The 19,600-nt window shown below is 23.2% G+C and overlaps 1 protein-coding gene across 3 annotated transcripts in view; it reads left to right on the top strand.

Moving 5' to 3' along the window:
• The window catches only part of LOC129613266 (serine-rich adhesin for platelets), a 93,178-nt gene that overhangs the window by 4,337 nt on the left and 69,241 nt on the right, over window positions 1-19,600 (top strand). For all 3 annotated transcript variants that reach the window (XM_055527253.1, XM_055527254.1, XM_055527251.1), the window contains exon 2: window positions 5,489-5,863. The gene's annotated coding sequence lies outside the window, so the exon portion shown is untranslated. The remainder of the gene's footprint in view (window positions 1-5,488; window positions 5,864-19,600) is intronic.

The following is a 19,600-nucleotide window of genomic DNA, read 5'->3' as shown; positions in this document are numbered from 1 at the left end:
AACCAAATGTTATGCAAAACCATGGAGAATAATAATATAGTCAACGAAAATATAGAGGCTTTGTTTGAGGATTGAAAAGCTATGTTTGGTTTTTACTTTGAAAAGTCCCAATTTATAATACGATTTTTTTTTGAGAATATCTTTGTGAATAAGGAAATTTTTTTTTTAATTTGTAAAAGAATTCAATTATACCAAAAAAAAAGGTAAGCACATAAATTATTTTTTTACCTTTGTTGTGTTGTGGTCATTCAAATTTTGAATGAAATTATAAAGCTAAAATATTTTTTTAGAAATTAAAAAATTTTTTCAAACAGATATTTTTAATACAATAAATTAAATTAATGTTTTTACAAAATATAGAAAAGGTTTCTTTTAAGATTATTTTCTGTGTAAATTCAAAATTTTTTTAGAAACTCAATAAAACTCATTTTTATCAAAATATATTATTAATTAATTTGAAATTATTTATTATACTCAACGAAATTATAAAAATAATTGCAACCTGTTAAATGTTTTCTAAATTATAAGTTCGATATAATATAATTTTTACAAACAGTTGTTAATCATTGTATTACAGTCACATTTTCTTTACATAATATCCCAAAAACTTGAATTTTTCTTGAAATAGAATTCATTTTCGTTCACTTACAAACATTTTTTTATATTCAAGTTTTCTTCATTGGCAGTTAAATTCTATAGATAATGTTTTTAAAACAATTCGAGCTTTCCGAAAGTCAGTAAATTATAGTGCCCCCTTCTGAATTGTAAAACGTAGTATTGAATTCAGTGTAGAAAAACGCAGGCCGATTAACTTATTTTTTCATATACTTCATTTCAATAATTTAAGTAACAAATAATTGCATACTTATGGGATTTAAAAGCATACAAAAATATAGAAAAAGAATTAATATAATAATTCTCATCTTATAATAAAATCTAGTTCCATTTCGATGAGAAAATTAGAAAAATAAATTTGAAAAAATTCAATTGGAATAATAGTTGTATTAGACTATAGCAGTTTCGTTTGTTGAGAAATTAAATTTTAGTTTATGATCACACTTTATCATAAATTCTGCAAGAATCATATTTCTACAAATGATCGAAAATTTTACTAAATTTAAGAGAATAAGCAAGAAGAGAATAATTTTCTCCCAATAAAGTAAAATATATATATACCATTTAAAGAAAAATCCCGCTTTGGAATATCGGTTACTTAGAAAATGTAAAACAGTCTGATATATTATTTTCATTTTTCCGGATAGAGGATATGTTTCGGAAGACTTTACTTTCAGCCTTATTTATGGAATTAGAAATACCTTCTTAATCCGCCTCAATAACTTTTCAAAAATTAAACAAACTACAAATTCGTTTGCTATAATTTGGTTGGGAACGGAAATAGGCAAAAAAAGAAAATGATTTTCTATGTAAAATCTATATTGACTTCTCGTACTTCAGCTTAACATCTTTAAATTTTGTTAAGAAGCGTGCGAACAGCCAAATAGAACTAATAAGTGCAAGTTTTTCCAACCATTTATTATTATTCTTAATATTATTATCAGATAGATTTGTACGATATAGAAAACACAATCATCATTTAGACGCAAAAATTGCGGCTAACAAATTGCTAAGCAAAATCGTCATTATTCTAATATGGAAGGAACAAAAGAAATCAAAAAAATTGTAAATTGTATGTAGAATTGTATGTAGAATCTATTTATATATGGGTGTCTTCTTTTATTTTATAAAACTTTCCGTAGAATTATTTCTCATTTTATTTCTGAACCATAAAACATTTTCATCAAAATAGAATCAATTAAATTACAGAATATTTTAGTATACATGAGCAATTCCGTTTCTATCTTATTAATTTTACACAAAATTGAAAATTTTTAACTAGAAATACATGAAACGAATTTGTAATCCCAATTTGATTACATTTGAAGGACGTTGAGTGTTACATTACATTTTTTTCTATATTTAAAAAAACCATATAGAGAATTAAATTTGTGTCACCTAATTAACCAATAAAAAAATATCGATTCTATTTCAATTTTTATTTCATGACATAAGAATTAATGATTTTAATGGTTGGGTGTATAGAGAAGAAAAATTCTTTTACCGAAGGACTTTGAACTTTTTCATTTTAAATGGATTGTTAACTTTTTGGAATTTATTTTTCCTTTTTTTATTATTTTCCAATTTTCATTTGATTTCACCAGTATATTTGGTTCCAAACTTTTTTTTTTTAACTTTTGCAATTTTTTTGTTTTTTCTTCTTTAATTTTCATTATAAAAAAAAAAAAAAGTTTTTTAAATTTCTTTTTTCTGATTTCTACAACCCCAAAATCTTTTTTGCTGATTACAATCCGTTTCTAAAAATTAAATTTTCTTTCAAGTTTCTTTCGCTTCTTTTTTCTTACAAGGACGGTTTCTTTTCATCCCTTTTTTTGACCCCAAAATGTGCAAGTAAAACAACAAACTTAAAGTATGGAAAACCAATCTTTGAGTGTGAGTTGTTTTTTAATAAAAATAATTTTGAATTCAGCGCAGATGCAATTTGCATTGAAAGAAAATGCATTCCCTTTACTATACAACTGCACTAGAGCTGTAAAATTTTTTTTTGCTTTCATTGCTCTTATTTAAGAATTTTGAAATTAATTAAATGTGAAAGAGAAATTGAGGGTTATAAAAACATTTAATGAAATTTTTTTCTGTACTTTTTAAATTTGAATTTCAACAAAAACAGAGAATTTTCGCAGTTTCATTAAATTTCCAACTGGATTTCCAAAGAATTTGGCTATTGTTGTTGTTTTCGGTACATTTAATTTATTTATTTCTTTTTATGTAATTACAAGAAAATCTTATAGTTTAAATTTTATTTTGAAATTTTAATATTGAAAAAAAATGGTTGAATATTTAAAATTAAATTCATGATTTATTTTATTATGTTTCATCATGTTGTTGGATGCAATAGGTTTTAACTAATTTCAAGAAATTTTCGCGATTCTGTGTATTCCTAGTGCACATAATGTTTGTAATTTTTTATGTACTAACCCGATGTTACCATCATCTAGTTATAGAGCTATACGTATTTAAAGTCGAAATTCAAGTTTTTGAGAAACCTGTGCTCAAACCAAAAGCCATTTATAAACCTAGAAAAATAAATAATTATTTTGTTCCAATATTTTGTTTTTCTTATAAAAAAATATTCTTAGATATAATAATGTATATCCCAGGCTGTTGAATAGACCCAAATAACTCGCATTCTTATACTTGTTTTCCCCCTATTTTTGGAATAATTTTTCTATTACATAGTACCTTGAGATATGGACATCAATATTAATCTTCTACCTTACTAGAAAAAAAATTTACAACATATATTTCCTTTTTTACTGTATCTTTGCCCTTTACACAAAAATATACATTTTTTTTTTCAATTTCCTATTTTCTTAATTTTCCATTTTCATACTATATCAATGTTCTTATGATATCATTCTCTGGAACTGATATATCGTATAATAATTATTATAATATTCTGTTCAATTTACATTAAATGAATGAAATTTTTAAATCTTCAACCATATTCATTAAAATTATTTAATATTATTAGCAAAGATCCTGTTGTGATCATATCACCATAAAAAATGTCCATAATTATAACCTAATATTTAAATTTCGAATTGATTGCAATTAAAAGCTGGATAATTAAATTATAATGAAAAGACAAAAACATTAAAAATTTTTCCATTTATTTTTAACGCACACAAGCAATAGTACATAATATAGTATAGATGAATATAAAAATTTACACATAAATTTATACATAAATAATAAAAAAACTTGACTCTGAACTTAACATTGATATTTTTAACATACAAAAACACAATATAGAAAAGTAACAATAAAAAATACACGTACATCAAAAAACCAAAAAGAAAAAAACAAATTTTTTCTTAAAACAATTTATTTATATTTTTTTCTTTATTTATATAATATTAACAGAACCTTGACAGGACATCAAGAGCAAAAATGAAAAAAAAAGAAAAAAAAATTACTATAATAATTTATTAAAGGAAATAATAAATTTCCTTATTTTTTCATTTTATTTTTAGTTTATAAAATATACGATATCCGAGAGTATATACTTTATGTATACATATTAACATATTTGTAATATATATAATATAAGCATATATAGCATTTTTATTCTGATATACCTTATATTGTATAGAATTTGATCCAAGGTCCAAAATACAACATTGAAATATTATAATTGCATATAATGTGTATAGGAGAATAACCATTTGAAGTATATTTAAATAAATGAGATCCTTATATATGTATAAAAGTAATTAATAAATATAAAAATTATAAAAATAAAAACATAGGTATATCATATGTATTTATAGAAATTTAAATATACTTTATACAGAACTATTAACACGCACTTATACTATAAATATATTAGAAATAGTATGTTACTTTAATATTTTGAATTAGAATATTATAAAGAAGATCATACATTTTATTATAATATATAGCTAATATTATATAAATAAATTTTATATATAAAATAATACACGAACACAATTACATAGAATACAAACAGTTTATGTAAAAATTATTTTGTTTTTTCTTACATTTCAACCAAAACCATAAAATACATAATATGAAATAAATAAAAAATAATTCAAATAAATTATTCATTCCTACATATATATGTATGTATGTATATACAGAACAAAGTGTGAATTTTTAAATTACATTTTAACATACAAACACTTATATAAACATACAAAATTGTATAATATAGTGATAAGTTATTGTATGCTATTTATACTATAAGAAAAATCATAATAGCAACAACAGCAGCCACAGTAACACAGTATATACGAGTATAAGAGAACAATAACAAAGAGAAATATATTTAGCAAAAATAAAAGAAAAGAATAAAAAAAAACAAAACAAGAAAATCATAATAAAAACAGAGAGAAAAGATTTTTATAAAAAGAAAAAAATTCAAAACAACTAGCTACACACAAAATATAAAACGTACAATTGCTCAATATTACATACATAAATATTATATTATAATATATAGTGGAATATCAAGGACTTTGAAAGGTGAAAAAGGATTAAATATAAATTTTATGTACCTACAAATTTCTAATTTATACATACCATTATTACATACACACATATTATATACATATGCATAATATACCAGTATAATAATAATATGAGTTTTGTATATAATATTATTTTCTTTTATCGATTACATACGACCGATTCTGTAAAAAATATATACATTAATACATACTTAAAATAAAATTTCCTAGTGGTAATACATTTTTTGTGAAATAGAAAATATATAACATTTATACTCATTTATATACATATTTTATACACGCATTATATAATATCGTAATTATAAAATAGCTATATATACAAGTAAAAAATATAACTCTATGTAATTTATTATTTTCAGAATATAAAAAAGGAAGAAATACTATATAATAAACATATATAAATATAATATAGAAATCCTTAAATCCTAGTTCAGAAAAAAAAACAAGAAGGATAACATTTCTTTACACATAAAATATCTAATTTATTGGATAATAAGAAATTAAATTGCAAAAAAACAAAAAAAAAAAATTTTATATGAATGATCTTTAACAAAAAATCATAAAAGGAACCACAAAGATATATATATATAAAAAAAAATAAAAACTAATAGAAAGGATTTTCATTCAACTCAATAAAATAGAAAACCAAGAAAAAACAAAATTAGAAATTCTTGCTTTTCTATTTGTTGTTGCTTTCCTGGAGAGGTTAATAAAGACATCAAACAAGGATCAATGTAAGTTTTATTTAATTTTATTCCTTAGATATATATAACATATAATATAAATGCTAATATATACATATAAAAATTCTTATATAATAAAGTTTAATGTGTTGATCAAAGTTTAATGACGATTAAAAGTCAAAAAAATAAAACATAAAAATTATATTGCAAATTATGAGTATAAGTAATTAAAATATTATTTGTATCTGAAATTAAGTGGAGGAAAATGAAGAGCTGAAATCGGTTATAACGTACACCATCAAAGGGGATGATTTCGAAACGGTCTCTTGAATAATCATTGGAAAAACTTAATGTTGTTAGCAATTTTGTCGTTGAAAATCGTTTTTTATAAACCATAACACATTTTACCCTTTTTATTGTTTCAGACCCTCGAATATAGTAGAAATCCCGCTATTTTGGTGTAAACTTAAAATTTCATTAGTCATATAATATGCGAATATCAGTTTAAAATGTGACGATATTATTATTTTTGCAATATGATTAAGTATACATGAAGTGAAGGGACAAAAGGGGATTAGTGTGATAATATTGAACTATGGAATAATAATTATGAAATAAAAATGTAGGTATACCAATGAGATCAACAATAAACCGTAATAATTTTTTACCATTATCGTATATAACAAATAGCGTTAAAGCCAATGCAAAATAACTCGCGACGCAGTGAATTTTCCAGAAACTGTGCAGCCATAAAAGCCTCTAAGAGAATTAAAATGAGTCAAACCATTGATTTGTAAAATAGCTCTTATCAATAAGTGAAAATATAATTTCATTTATATATAAGAATTTTTTAAAGATTGCATACATTTAGGATGAATCAAAAAAAAAATTGAAAGAAACGTTAATTTAATGCTCGAATTTAAGGGTTAATTGCATGAATTAAGAATAATAATTATATTTTTTGATGGCATGCCGTTTACCGCCAGCTTTTCGCATTTGTAGAAATTGTAGGTGGCAAATTTCAAGCTTTTCAATTTCGAGAGCCGATAATTTGAGAGGGGGTGCTAGATAGACAAAGTGAAACTAATAAGCACTTTTTTCCCAAATTTCTTTGAAAAAGTGCTTAATAGTAGTAATAGCAGAATAAAAATACAAAAGTTCATATAATGAAATATTCTCGCTAGTGGCTCATTTCTGACACAATAATCGTCAATGTGCTATAGTCAGCATCATTTAGTGATCACAAAAAGCTCAGTTTTCTATATTATATTTTCGTTAAATGATACCATTAGGTACAGACGGAGTAAATAAATTAAATATAAACAACTATTCTACGACAACGCAATGAAAGATGCCCATAAATTAAGTAGGAAAATAACTACGAATTTCTAATTAACTTTTATTGAATTTTTTAAATAAACTCTAACCAAATTGTTTAGAAACAGGCTATAGTTATAAATTTCAATGATTAAACTTTGAAACTGAAAATTCAAAATTTTTTACTTATATATATAATAATTGGGATGTGGAGTAAAAAGCATATGGTACTCTAACTAAACATGATTTTTTAATGACAATTTAAAAAGTTGAATATAAAGTTTTTATGTCATCAAAAATTTCGGAATGATATAGACATTAAAAAGTTTTTTTTTTTTTGTTTCTCTAAATATCAAAATAATAACTTTGAAGGGTTATTGTCCCCCAAAAGAAAAAAGAAAGAAGAAAAAAGTTAATAGAATTTTTGAAAAACTTTATTTTCCTTTCTCTTTTTTTTCCTCTCTCAATTTTTTTTTTACGATAAAACAAAAACATAATAAAATGTGTTGTTGTTTAAAACATTTATAAAATGCAATTAAGTGCTCAAGTGCAACATATTGTTAACTGAATTTTTTTTTAGAAAATTTCATGAATAATTTTCCATTTTTCAAAAGTTTCTTCATAATTTTTTCTCTTTTCTTTTTTTTTTTTATAAATAACATATGGCTAAATTAATTTTTCAATGCGTAACAAAATTTATATATACTACATACATACAAACATGTGTACATATTTTGTATGCAAACTTTTCGTTGGAATATGCAATGATCACTTAATTTGAGTTTTTTTTTCCAGTTTCGAGTAAGAAAATAAATGCTTATGTTGCAAAATACACAGTATTTTTTAAACTTCAGCATTATTTAGCACTCTTCCATAAAATTTTTGAAAAAAATGCTTAATAGTTTTAGTCTCTGCTTAATAGTTTTAGTCTCTCTGTCCGTCCGTCTGTTCATGTGTCTGTTTATAGAACTTCAAGATAGAAAGCTAACATTTTATATGTACATAAATCTTTATTAGGAACTTACTCCCATAAAAGAAAAGTTTTACCTGTCTTCCCCACCCTTTTTTGAATTTTAGGCGTATTATATTTCTTATCTCTCGCAATAAACCAGTAAAATCGAGCATTATGTTAACGTCTTCTTAAATTTATTTTTGCTTTGTTTCTAAGATCATTGATCATCCTAGACGTATGCAATTTTTGAAATATTTTCGTATATGACTGAAAGTAATTTTAATAATACAAACATAGTTAGATTGTCATTAAAAGCAGTATTTTTACTTGTTAAAGCGAAAAGTGCCACATTACAAATCCTTGGTTTGACATAACTTCATTTTTTGATTATTATTATCAAATTTTGTTTAGGAGATTTTTAAAATTTGTTTCTATGCATAGTTTATGTAGAAAAACAGAGAAGTTTCTGCATTCTTTGTAAAATAAATTTTTAAAATCAATGAAATTTGATTGATGATGATTTTGATTGAGTATTAAAATTTTCAAAAAATCCTTGTATATCTCAAAAAAATATTAATCAAATTCATAAAACAATTTTTGGGAGACAAATTTTCGGTCTTGAATTTCATCTGTAATTGACTTCTATTCGAAGATTTCTATGATTTAAGAAACACAAATTTTGAAAAATCTTCTATCCTTCTAGAGCTAACAATAAGTTTATTGTTAAAACTTTTAAATTAGAAATTTTTTTCCCGCAAATTAACGGTGTTATCACAAATATAAATAAAAAATATTTTAATTATTGTGTTCTTTTATTTCAAACAGTTCCATCAGCATCTTTCCACTCATTACTGAACTATTGACTTTGATTTAGAATTATAATTGCCTCAATTCTGGACCTAACTTTAATTACCTCAAAGAATCATTTCACTTTAAGAACACTTTCATGATTTATTCTACATTAATAATAATTATTATCAATTACCGCTATACGATATAGCTATTATATCGTATTTTAAGAACTTGAAATTATTGGAATTTCATACTTTAAATTAACATTTCAAATCAAAATGTCAAAATATTATAAAGTTAATTATTAAATATTGTAAAAATAATATTGATAATATTCTCTTCGTTTTAATACTATGTTTAAATCCTATGTATAAAATGATTTTATGACGGTATTAACGTTCTGAATGATGGTAATCTAGAAGAGAATAGGGATAATTGAATAAGAAAAATATAAATATCTAAAAATGCTTCTTTGCTGTGAGTGAACTGAGCTCCCATTAAATAAAAAAGATACCCTGATTACATGACATCTAATTTTCTTTTGTAATCAATTAAGAGAATAAAGGGAAGATGAAGAATCTGGTGAATAAGTGAAGAAGAGAGAAAAGAAATAAAAATTTTTATTTTTGATAACGATCTCATTGACATAGGAACTATTAAAAGATTTTCATTTCTTCCTTTCTGCTTATCATTAGTGTTGGTCTTTTCTTTTTTTTTTTGTCGCTTTGATTTTTTAAATTATTTGCTATTTTTCTGCCATATTTCTTTTGTTCCTTTCACATTCAAAGAATTACAAAAATGAAGAAAAAAAAATTTTTTTTTGTATTTCTTTCCTTTTTTAAATAATTTTCGTTTGTTGTTTTATTAAAAAATAAAATAAAAGAACAGGAAAGAAAAAAAAATTTATATTGATCTCTTTAGACCTCTTTACCATTTTCCGTCGCTACCTCTCTCTCTCTATTTTTCTCTCATTTCATGTTTTACTTTTGTGTCTCTTATATTATAATATGCCGTATATTTTTTCCCTTAATTTTTTTTTCTTTTCAATAGCCCCTTTGTTTACAAGTGGCTATATTTTATTTTTAGGAAACATTATTTATCCTTAACGTTGAAGGACATTCGAAATTTTTTTTTATTGTTTTCATTTCTTTTTTTTTTATATATATTTTCTTGGAATTTTATTTTCCTTTTTTTTTCTACGCCATTGTCCACAATTTAAATAATAATATTTACAATTTATAAATATTCGCACTTCTATTTTATAAGATCTATACAAAAATTATATATTAATACATAGAGAAAAATTTATACGAGTATGTACAAATAAATGAAGTATTTTTCATAGCCTATATACAATATATAGGTAGTTATTGTAGAACAATAATTTTATGTATATGAGTATGACATCGGACTAAGAAATTCACTTGAGATTTGTTATATTTGTTAACATCAACTAGAAGAAAATAGAAAATGAAAAACAATAACATTATAATGCGTGAACAAGTAGAGAGAAAAATAGAGAAATGAAAAAAAAAAGACATCTGGTTTACATATTTTACATAGTAAAGAATGTAGTTTAAATTTACATTACATGTAAAATAAAATTTAACAGAAAACAGAAAAAAAAAGAAAATGCTTTGGGATAAAATGGGCTTTGAAATATTTGGTCAAAAAATAATATAGTACGAGTTTTTGTTGTTGTAAAATAATATCGAGTTTGTGTGTATTTTTAGGATCAAAATTTCAAAGATGAAAATAATATTTGAAATTTCGAAATAGATCCTTTTAAAATAAAAATTTTGAATAGTAATTCGTTTGCTAAATAAAAAATATTCAAAAAAATAATTGAAAAATATCCTAACCTTACTTTAAAATCACAATATCAAGATTTTCATTCTCTTACTTGTACCTCATATTTGCCATTTAGGGACGAGTAAAATGGCGAAACACAATATAACGTTTTAGCACGCAAATAAAAATGTGAAGGCTACGATGGAAAATTCCGGTTCAACACATAAATTTTTTACTTTGGCCCTCCTCACTTCTATTATTTGAAAAATTTTCATGTCATTTATATATTATAGTCTAGTAAAACATCCTGCCAGTACCTTCTAAAAATCGCAATATCATAATAATATGGTAATTTCCATTTTTACGAATAAAATAAATGGTAGGTTTTAAATGAATCATAATGATTAAAATTCACCTACAAATTTCCTATGCTATATTTTCATGCAATTCTTCAACAACATCATATTGTGTTTTTCTAAAAATAAAAATAAATTACCATTATCCTTGTAAAAATGTCAGCTATTTTATTGATTTTTATACCTACACACATATTTTTTTCTATGTAAAAGGAAATGAATTTGGAATAAATCAAAAATAAAGGACAACTTTTATAACAAACTGACATTTTATGTTATTTTTTGAGACTAACAGAAATTTTTGAATAAAGAAAAGCACTTCAAGTAGGACTACACATCTAAAATGTCAATTGGACCTTTCCTATAACATTAAGTTTTAATTACTTAGTATTTAAATATTACACATCTTTATAATATTTTCAAACCGTTTTTTGAGTTATTGATATTTTAAAATAACAAACTTAGTGGCAGGCAGCTAAGACTAAGTTAAGTGATAATTTCTTATTCTGTGAAGCAAAAACATAATATAATGAACATTTGTGTTAACAGGAAACTTTTTATCGAAAACAAAGGTACCCGTAGAACATTGCTGCTTGTTGTTATATTAGCAAATTTCTAAAACTAAAATGAAGCAATTAGACAATTTCTTATATTTGCTGAAATAGAACAAATTTGAAAAATTTTTTTGTTAAAAGCTCCTCTAATGTAAATTTACCTTTGAATTCAAAGTTGTAAATGAAGTGAGGTTATGTTAAAGGCTCATACGGTTTATTATTCTTGTCGTAACGTAGCAAGCGCCGTAGTCACAGAAAATGTGCATACGATGAGAAATCTAGTCGTAGAAAAATTTCCCTACCTTAAATTTAAAGCTTTCACTAGAAAAACATCTCATTTTTCTCTAAACTTCTAAAACTACAATACAATCTATGAACTTTATAAATACATATGAGTCTACATAATCCCTGGTTAACTAATTTTTCTTTAATGAAAAGTCAAAACGATTCAAAAACAAATTTTATATTGTAACAAGAATCATTTTTTTTTTTATTTTCCTGAATATTTGATTTTTATTCCCATATACAGGATTTTACCTGGTACGAGTATTGTTTCCGTTTGTGTTTTAAATTGGATTTTTTTATTATTATTTTTTTCCCCCAAAAAAAAAAAAAAATTATTATTTCCTTTAAAATGTACTTTACAAATTCAAACGACTTATTGCTTATATTATTAAACTGCCATGGGACAATTCGATTCTCTATAATTCTGATGTTTTTTTTTTTCTTCCTGTTTCTTTTTTTTTTTTTATTAAATCCTGACTTTCTCATTCCAATTTCAATTTGTTTTTTTTTTAAACCTAAAATTTAGGGTATGCATAGAGTGAAAGAATTTTAAGAGGAAGTAAAAGAAGAAAATTTAATAGAATGAGAATAAGAACGAAAATATGCCCACTCCATAAGAGAACAGAAAAAAAAAAACAATAAGATTTGAATTAGTAAAAACAGAATAACCAAGGGAACCAAAGATAGAACAAGGAAAAAAATTATGAAGTAGAAATAAAAATGCAAATAAAATTTAATAATTGAGTTCAATAAAGAAAGCAGAACATAATAAAATTGTTGGTATGTGGAGAGAGGGAGTCGGGGGAGGAGGCAAAAAATTTCTCTTACGTATCATTGGTTCTTTGAAATAAATTATGCTGTAGTTGTATGCAAATAAGTTGAAAATGAAATTGGGAATGAGGAAAATTGTGAAGAAGAAAAATTTTTTTTTAACATTAAATATACACTTGGAGAAGAGGTCAAAATAACATTTCTCAAAAACAATTTTGATATAATAATTAAGGAAAAAATCCTGACTCTTATAAAGCTACTTTATAATATGTAGTTATTTGAAACAGCTAGTTAACCTCTCATTCTATAATGATAATTGCTTCTTCTGATTTTAGAGTAGCAATTTGTGTTGAATGATAAAATGTAGTTAGAGCCAGACATGCTTTAAGCAAATATTTAGTACACTATAAAGTGAAATTAAGTAGTTTTTTCCTACAGAAAGATTTATCTACGTTTTTTTTTGAATACAAGACTATAACAATGTGTCACAAAAAGAATCAGTTAAACAACTTGATTGTTAAAAGTATATGTGAGTGAGGCTTTAGACTGTTAAAATTGTTTTTATAAATTTTTTTTTATTGATGAAAATTTGATATGAAATTTGCCAATTATTTCATTTGTTAAAAAAAATAGAGCTGCAATTAGTTTTAATCAATTGAAATTTACAAACAATTAAAAACACTTTAAAATCTTTTCAAAATTCGAAGCAGTCAGAAAATGTTTAACATAAATTACAATAAGTTTATATGAGCAAGCCACTGTATTTCTTTTTTCGGCAGAATAATGTAATTTAAAATATGGATTGATAGCTAAAATAACACTAGTTCGAGTCTACCGCTATGATTTTTAATATCTTTCATTGTTTTTCGACTTCTAACCATATTTCGGTCTCATAATGAATGCATACCTTTCTCTCTTTAGGACATTTATTATCCTTTACTATGATTCAAAATTAGTTCTTTGTATTCGAAATCGGTATACCTTATTGTTTAAATAAAAAATTTCTACTTAAAAATAAATCAAAGTTAAGCTTAGCAATGTTGTTCACATCATTAATTTCTTCTTCATTTTTTACATTTTATTTTTTCTTTGTTTCCCCTCCCCCCTTTATTCTTATTTTAACATTTTAATAAGAACAATGTAATGTTAAGCACCCCTATTTCAAAAAAAAAAAAAAAAATCTCCAACAAAAATACAAAACAAAACATTAAAAATAAAATGGGTATGAGGGTGCTTATTTTATTTTTGACCCAAAAGTTTTTGATTATTAAAATTTTTTCATTATTTTATAAATATAAAAAAAAAAATAGAATAATAAGAACTAAAAACAAAAAAAAAAAACACAGTGCCAAATGAATTGTATTTCAACTTTTAAAAAATTATAACCAAACAATATTTATACAATCATAACCCCAAGTCCTCTTACTCATTCCCTCCTTCTCAATCACTGCACCAGCGTCCCTTCTTTTGCCAATTATCGTCTCCCTCCAATATATAAACTTATTTTTCTTTGTTCTCTTATTTATATTATTACCTTATGTACATACTATATTTCGTCTTATTTCGATTTTGTTGTTCTGTTATTTTATTTTCGTAATACCTTTTCTCTCGACTCTCTAGCGCATATTATAACTACTGCTTGCACTCGCATACATTTTTATTATAACATACCTATACACTCTCATACATACATACATTATAATATTTCTTATTATCTTTTATGGTTCTTGTTTTGTTCGAATATTATTTTTGTTTTATTCTTCTTCTTTATTCCCTGTGTTTATTATATTTTCGCAGATAATAAAAAATCTCGTGAAAAATTGCTAGGAAATTATTTGAAAAAAAAAAAAAATAAAAACTTTTTATATTGCTCATTGTGTTCTGTTATTTTTTTTTTTGTTGTTTTTTGCTATTATTATTATTGTTGTTAGCATAATATTTTTGTTTTCTGTTTCATTTTCGAGGGGATCAGCACATAATAAGAAAATTCATAACTTTTTTCTCTTTATTTTTGCGAACAGGACATTAAATTTAATATTAAAAAACAAAAAAAACAAAAAATATGAAAACAAAGAAAAAAGAAAATTTTTTATTTCAAAGCTTGATGAAGAGCAAAATAAAAAAAATTTTAAATAAAAAAATTGAAATTATATGCATATTTTTTTTTCTGTTTTTTTTTTTTTTTGTTGAAAAATCATTCATTCATTAAAATTTCAATTCAATCATGTCGAATCACCTGTATAACTGTATACATACATAATATATATATTTATATACATACCAGTAATAATTTTGAACTTTTATTGTTGTTGTACAGTTATAAAATAACAGTTATTGCACCAAAGAAGACAAGAATTTGCTTTTCATTGACTGAAATTATCTTTCATAAAAAAAAAAAGAAATGAAAAGAAAATGATGAAAATTTCCAATACTAAAAATAATGATGAAAATAAGAAAAAATTAATGAAAAATTTAAGATTCAGGAAAATTTATGAAGAATAAAAAGAAAATATTACGTAATTAGGTTCATTATTACGTAATACTGGAAATTTTTTATATCTAATACAAATTCCATTTTACTTCGAAACTTCAACATCCAATAAAATAATGATTTTAAATTATGAAGTAGGTAATAAGATTAACATTGTAAGTTTAAATGTTCAAGATTTGCGTTCTGATTAAGATAATTGCATTTGTAATTTGATTTAATTGAATTTTTGTAGTTCTCCTTTATCAAAAATCATTCTAATTTTTGTAATATTTGAAATTGCTCAATGAATCAAAACTAGGAGTTCATTGGATTCTAGTTCTGTCGGCAAATACGCAATTTCGTATTTATTATAATGTATTTGTCATCGGTAAGAACTGCTATATAGCGGAAAAATGGCATTAATGAAAAATTTTTCTTATTCATTTTTAATTCTTTAAAATTTTCTTTCGGATTTCATTCCAGTTAAATAAATTTATTCAAAAGATATGCTATTATAACTTATTGAAAAGTTTAGTTCTTTATTTAAAATTATTTAATGGAAATGAAGATTAAGAATAAAATTATTATTTGAAGAGTTTCTTTTTATAAAATTTGTTTTCTATTAAAAAATTCAATTAAATAAAAGTTAAATAAATACAACGTTGAATAAAACTTGAAAAAATATTTTAAAATTTTCAACTCAATTTCTTCGTTCACTTTTCATTTATGGAAAAAAAAAAATTAATGATTCGCTCTTATTTCTAAATTTCTTTAGAATCTTTAACTAAAATTGGTAAAGTACTTGATTTTATAATAATAGTAATTTCATATGTACATATGGCAACCAAGTACTGCCCTATACGCTTTGCCATTACACAAAGGAAATTAAAATTCTGTTTATACTAAAACCATTTTTTTTTTCCTTCTTCACTCCTATAAGGAGTATAGGGCTAGTGCATGATATTTATCATGCCCTAGTTTCTATAGTCATAGGGAGTTAGCTAGGTAGGTGACTAGCCTACCGTAAGACTAAAACCATTAATCAATGGAAATTAAAATTAAATTTGCGCAAGCAAGCTTTAGAAATGTTCTATAATATGTTAATTAATATTCTGTATATTTTAAAAAAATTAAGAATGCTGCAAGAAAATTTATTTAACCAATAATTTTTAATTGGTTTTCATTTAGTAAAATGAATAAGATTCAAAAGCCCAAGATCAATTTTTTAAGATTATTTTTTGTTTTCACATTATGTTTCATAATTTTTATGAGAGGTTATAATTACATGTATTGGAATATTAAGCATGCTTCTAAAAAAAAAAGTTTAAGTCAACTATATGCCATTAAATCAACTATAATTTTAACAATATATAGAAAACATTGAAATACAAAATTTGTGAAAATATTTAAAAATAATTCAAAAGATGGTTGAATAATTAAGCTAAAACTATCGATCCCAATTATTTACCACTTTTCTTATATATGCACAAATTTTCAAATGTTGTTTCCAGAAATACTATAATAGAATTAAGAGAATTATAATATTTTAGAAGTTTAAAAGCAGCGTTCATGTATTGAATCCTATTTTCCAACAAAATATTTTTAATATTTAATTTTTAAAAATTACTTAATTTAAATTTAATATTTTATTAAGTAATTAAATTGCGGTACAAAATTTTGTTGTTTTGTTAATATTTTTATAAGTGAAAAATTCATGATTGCAAAAGATGTTTAAAAAGAAATTTACATAAAAAATAATAACAAAATTTTTTTTCATTGGCCAACATTCCCGAATTTCACGACCATCTATCTCAAAATAATATTTGCCTTCTATATATTAATAGCTAAATTATTCTTTATTTCTTTGAATTGTTATTAAAATTCTGTTATTAAAATAATTCATTAAAATAAATAGTTTCTGACAAAGATTAAATTTTGTAAAGCTTGCTGTTATTATATAAAAATAATAATTGTGACATTCATTCGATCACATTATTAACAAAAAATAATTGGTTTTAAAAAATAATTGGTGCGAAAAACAAAGGAAAAAAACCAATATTTTCCAAAATATACAAATATTTGCCTTTCGCCCTATTAATTTTTTTTTAGTTTATTTGTCAATCAATAATTTTCGCTCCATAGCTACTCATGGATCTTGTTTTTTTACATAATTTATTGTGAATACAAATAAAAACAAAAAAAAAGAAAATATCTTTAATATACCCAATTATCAAATAAACTTTTAGACAATAAATTATCCAAAATTACCTTACAATAGCATTTTATGCTCATTAATAACAGTCAATTTTGTACACCTTATCAATATTATTATATTCAAAAGTTATCCAGCGACAAAACAAAAAAAAAGAAAAGAAAAATTAAAGAGATTTAACAAAAATTTCCACAAAATTTTTTTTCTCTTCTTTTTTTTTCCAAAAACATTATTAGTTGAATAAAGGGCCTGAATATTGTTCTCAAGGACTATATTATCTTCTCCAACAAAAACTATTAAGAATATTTCTACATTCCTATTCTAATATTGTTATATCTAGAGTACTATAACTTACCAATAAAAACTCTATACGCGGTAACGCGAAAACGAGAAGGATCAAAAAAGGAAGATACCATTAACGCTTAATGATCCATTACAGACAAAAAAATAAAAAAAAACAATAAAAGAGAGAGCAAACAAATAAGAATCGAAACTTTTATTAAGAACCATTGAAAATAATTTATGACTATTATTTTCCGCAAAACGAAAAAGAAAGCAAACAAATTAAAAAGGAAATTCCTATTAAAAATACGAAGAAAAAAAAAATAAAACAAGAAAAACACCAAAAACTTTATTAAACTGAATATAGGCTTCTTAAATGAAGTGAAATATAAAACAAAATAATTTAGATTAAAATTAAAAACTGTACATTATACTTTATGTGCCATACAAAATACATTTTTGGGTTTGGACCAACTTACAATAGGGGGATTTTAATGTAGCGTTAAATACCGAATTCTGTGGCATATTAATTTATTACATATTACGCCTGGCTAATCAATATCTCTAGTTGGGAAATTTATTGATTTTGTTAGGAAAATGCCTAAGAATTTTGTAATTTTTAATAAATTAAATTTTTAATTTGTTAACAATTAAATCAAAGTTTATGACTAAATTATATCACTCATATATTTCACATTTTCCGTAAGATTACATTTTGTTAATATGATTTTAAATTAAACTTTGTTACAACGCTCCTTTTAAATTAAATAACATATCTTCTAATATTTTGCTATACTAATTCTTTAGTATACAAATCGCAGTAGCATTATAAAATTAAAGGACTAATTACTGAATTGTTAAGAAGTGTAATGAAGTATTTTTAAAGATTGAATGTTAGAGGTTTCATATGTGCTGTGCTATAATAAAATAATAGCAACTGTGAATTTATTTCCAATAAACTTACAAAATATAAGTTTAACTCAACTTTATTGTCATCATTTTTTTTCAATATTCCACTCATTTTCGTGCATTTCATTCACTTATAATTTCTTATAAACTATGACACGGTCATTTATAGTTCAAATTACAACACCGATGACCAATTGCTCATTATAATGGAAATTTTCTGTATTATCATTATTTTTTTAAAGTTGCCTCGAAAATTATTAAAATAAAAAAAATAATTAAATAAAACCAAAAATTTAATAGTTATGATTGAAACCAAAAAAAATATTAAGAAATTTTTCTAATCTTAAAATTTAATTAAAAAAACAAAAACAAAATAATTTTTAATAAAATCATTTTTAATTTTTTACTTATACTTATATAAAAATGAAACAAGAAAAAATCATTAAATATAAAGCAATTTTTAATGGACAATGAAAATTTTTTCTATTTTCGAATTTCCTTCGCATAAATTTTTCCAATTTCATTACACAATTTTGATTATTAGCTTAAGATTTTTAATGTTATTTATTTTGTTAACAAAATAATATTCTTGTATAATTTTCAAATTAAAATCCATGATTTTTTATAACTAAATGTTAAGTTTGAGATTACAAGAAATAAAACAAAAACATGAAAAAATGATTTCATCAATATTGCGTATAAATTTCTAAATGCTAAGAGTTTTTTTTTTCTCAAGGATATTTTAGGATAATTTCATTTTTAATACCTACTCTGTCTATTTTACATTATAAAAATATGGGAAGAAGAAAGACTCAGATCATAATTATGAGCTGTTAAGTAGTACATTTCCCTAAAATAATTGGAATTACGAAGAATAATTTTTTTTTTATTTTTTCTAAATTCATATAGATAATAAGTAATTCTTATTGCATAGTTTTAGGAGTATGCATAAAAAATGTTCAAAAAAGCATTAATATAAAATTATTCAAATTAATTAAAAAATATTTTTAAATTAAAAAATATTTTTTTGTAATTAAATTTTACCGTTAATTTTCTGTTCTAATGGAAACTTATTAAAGCTTTTCAAAGAAGTTCGT

The sequence above is a fragment of the Condylostylus longicornis genome, unplaced genomic scaffold (assembly GCF_029603195.1).
Source record: "Condylostylus longicornis isolate FDR11 unplaced genomic scaffold, ASM2960319v2 ptg000081l, whole genome shotgun sequence".
NCBI classification, from domain to species: Eukaryota; Metazoa; Arthropoda; class Insecta; order Diptera; family Dolichopodidae; genus Condylostylus; species Condylostylus longicornis.
The sequence above is the reverse complement of the archived record's forward strand: the minus strand, read 5'-3'. Positions and strand labels throughout refer to the sequence as shown.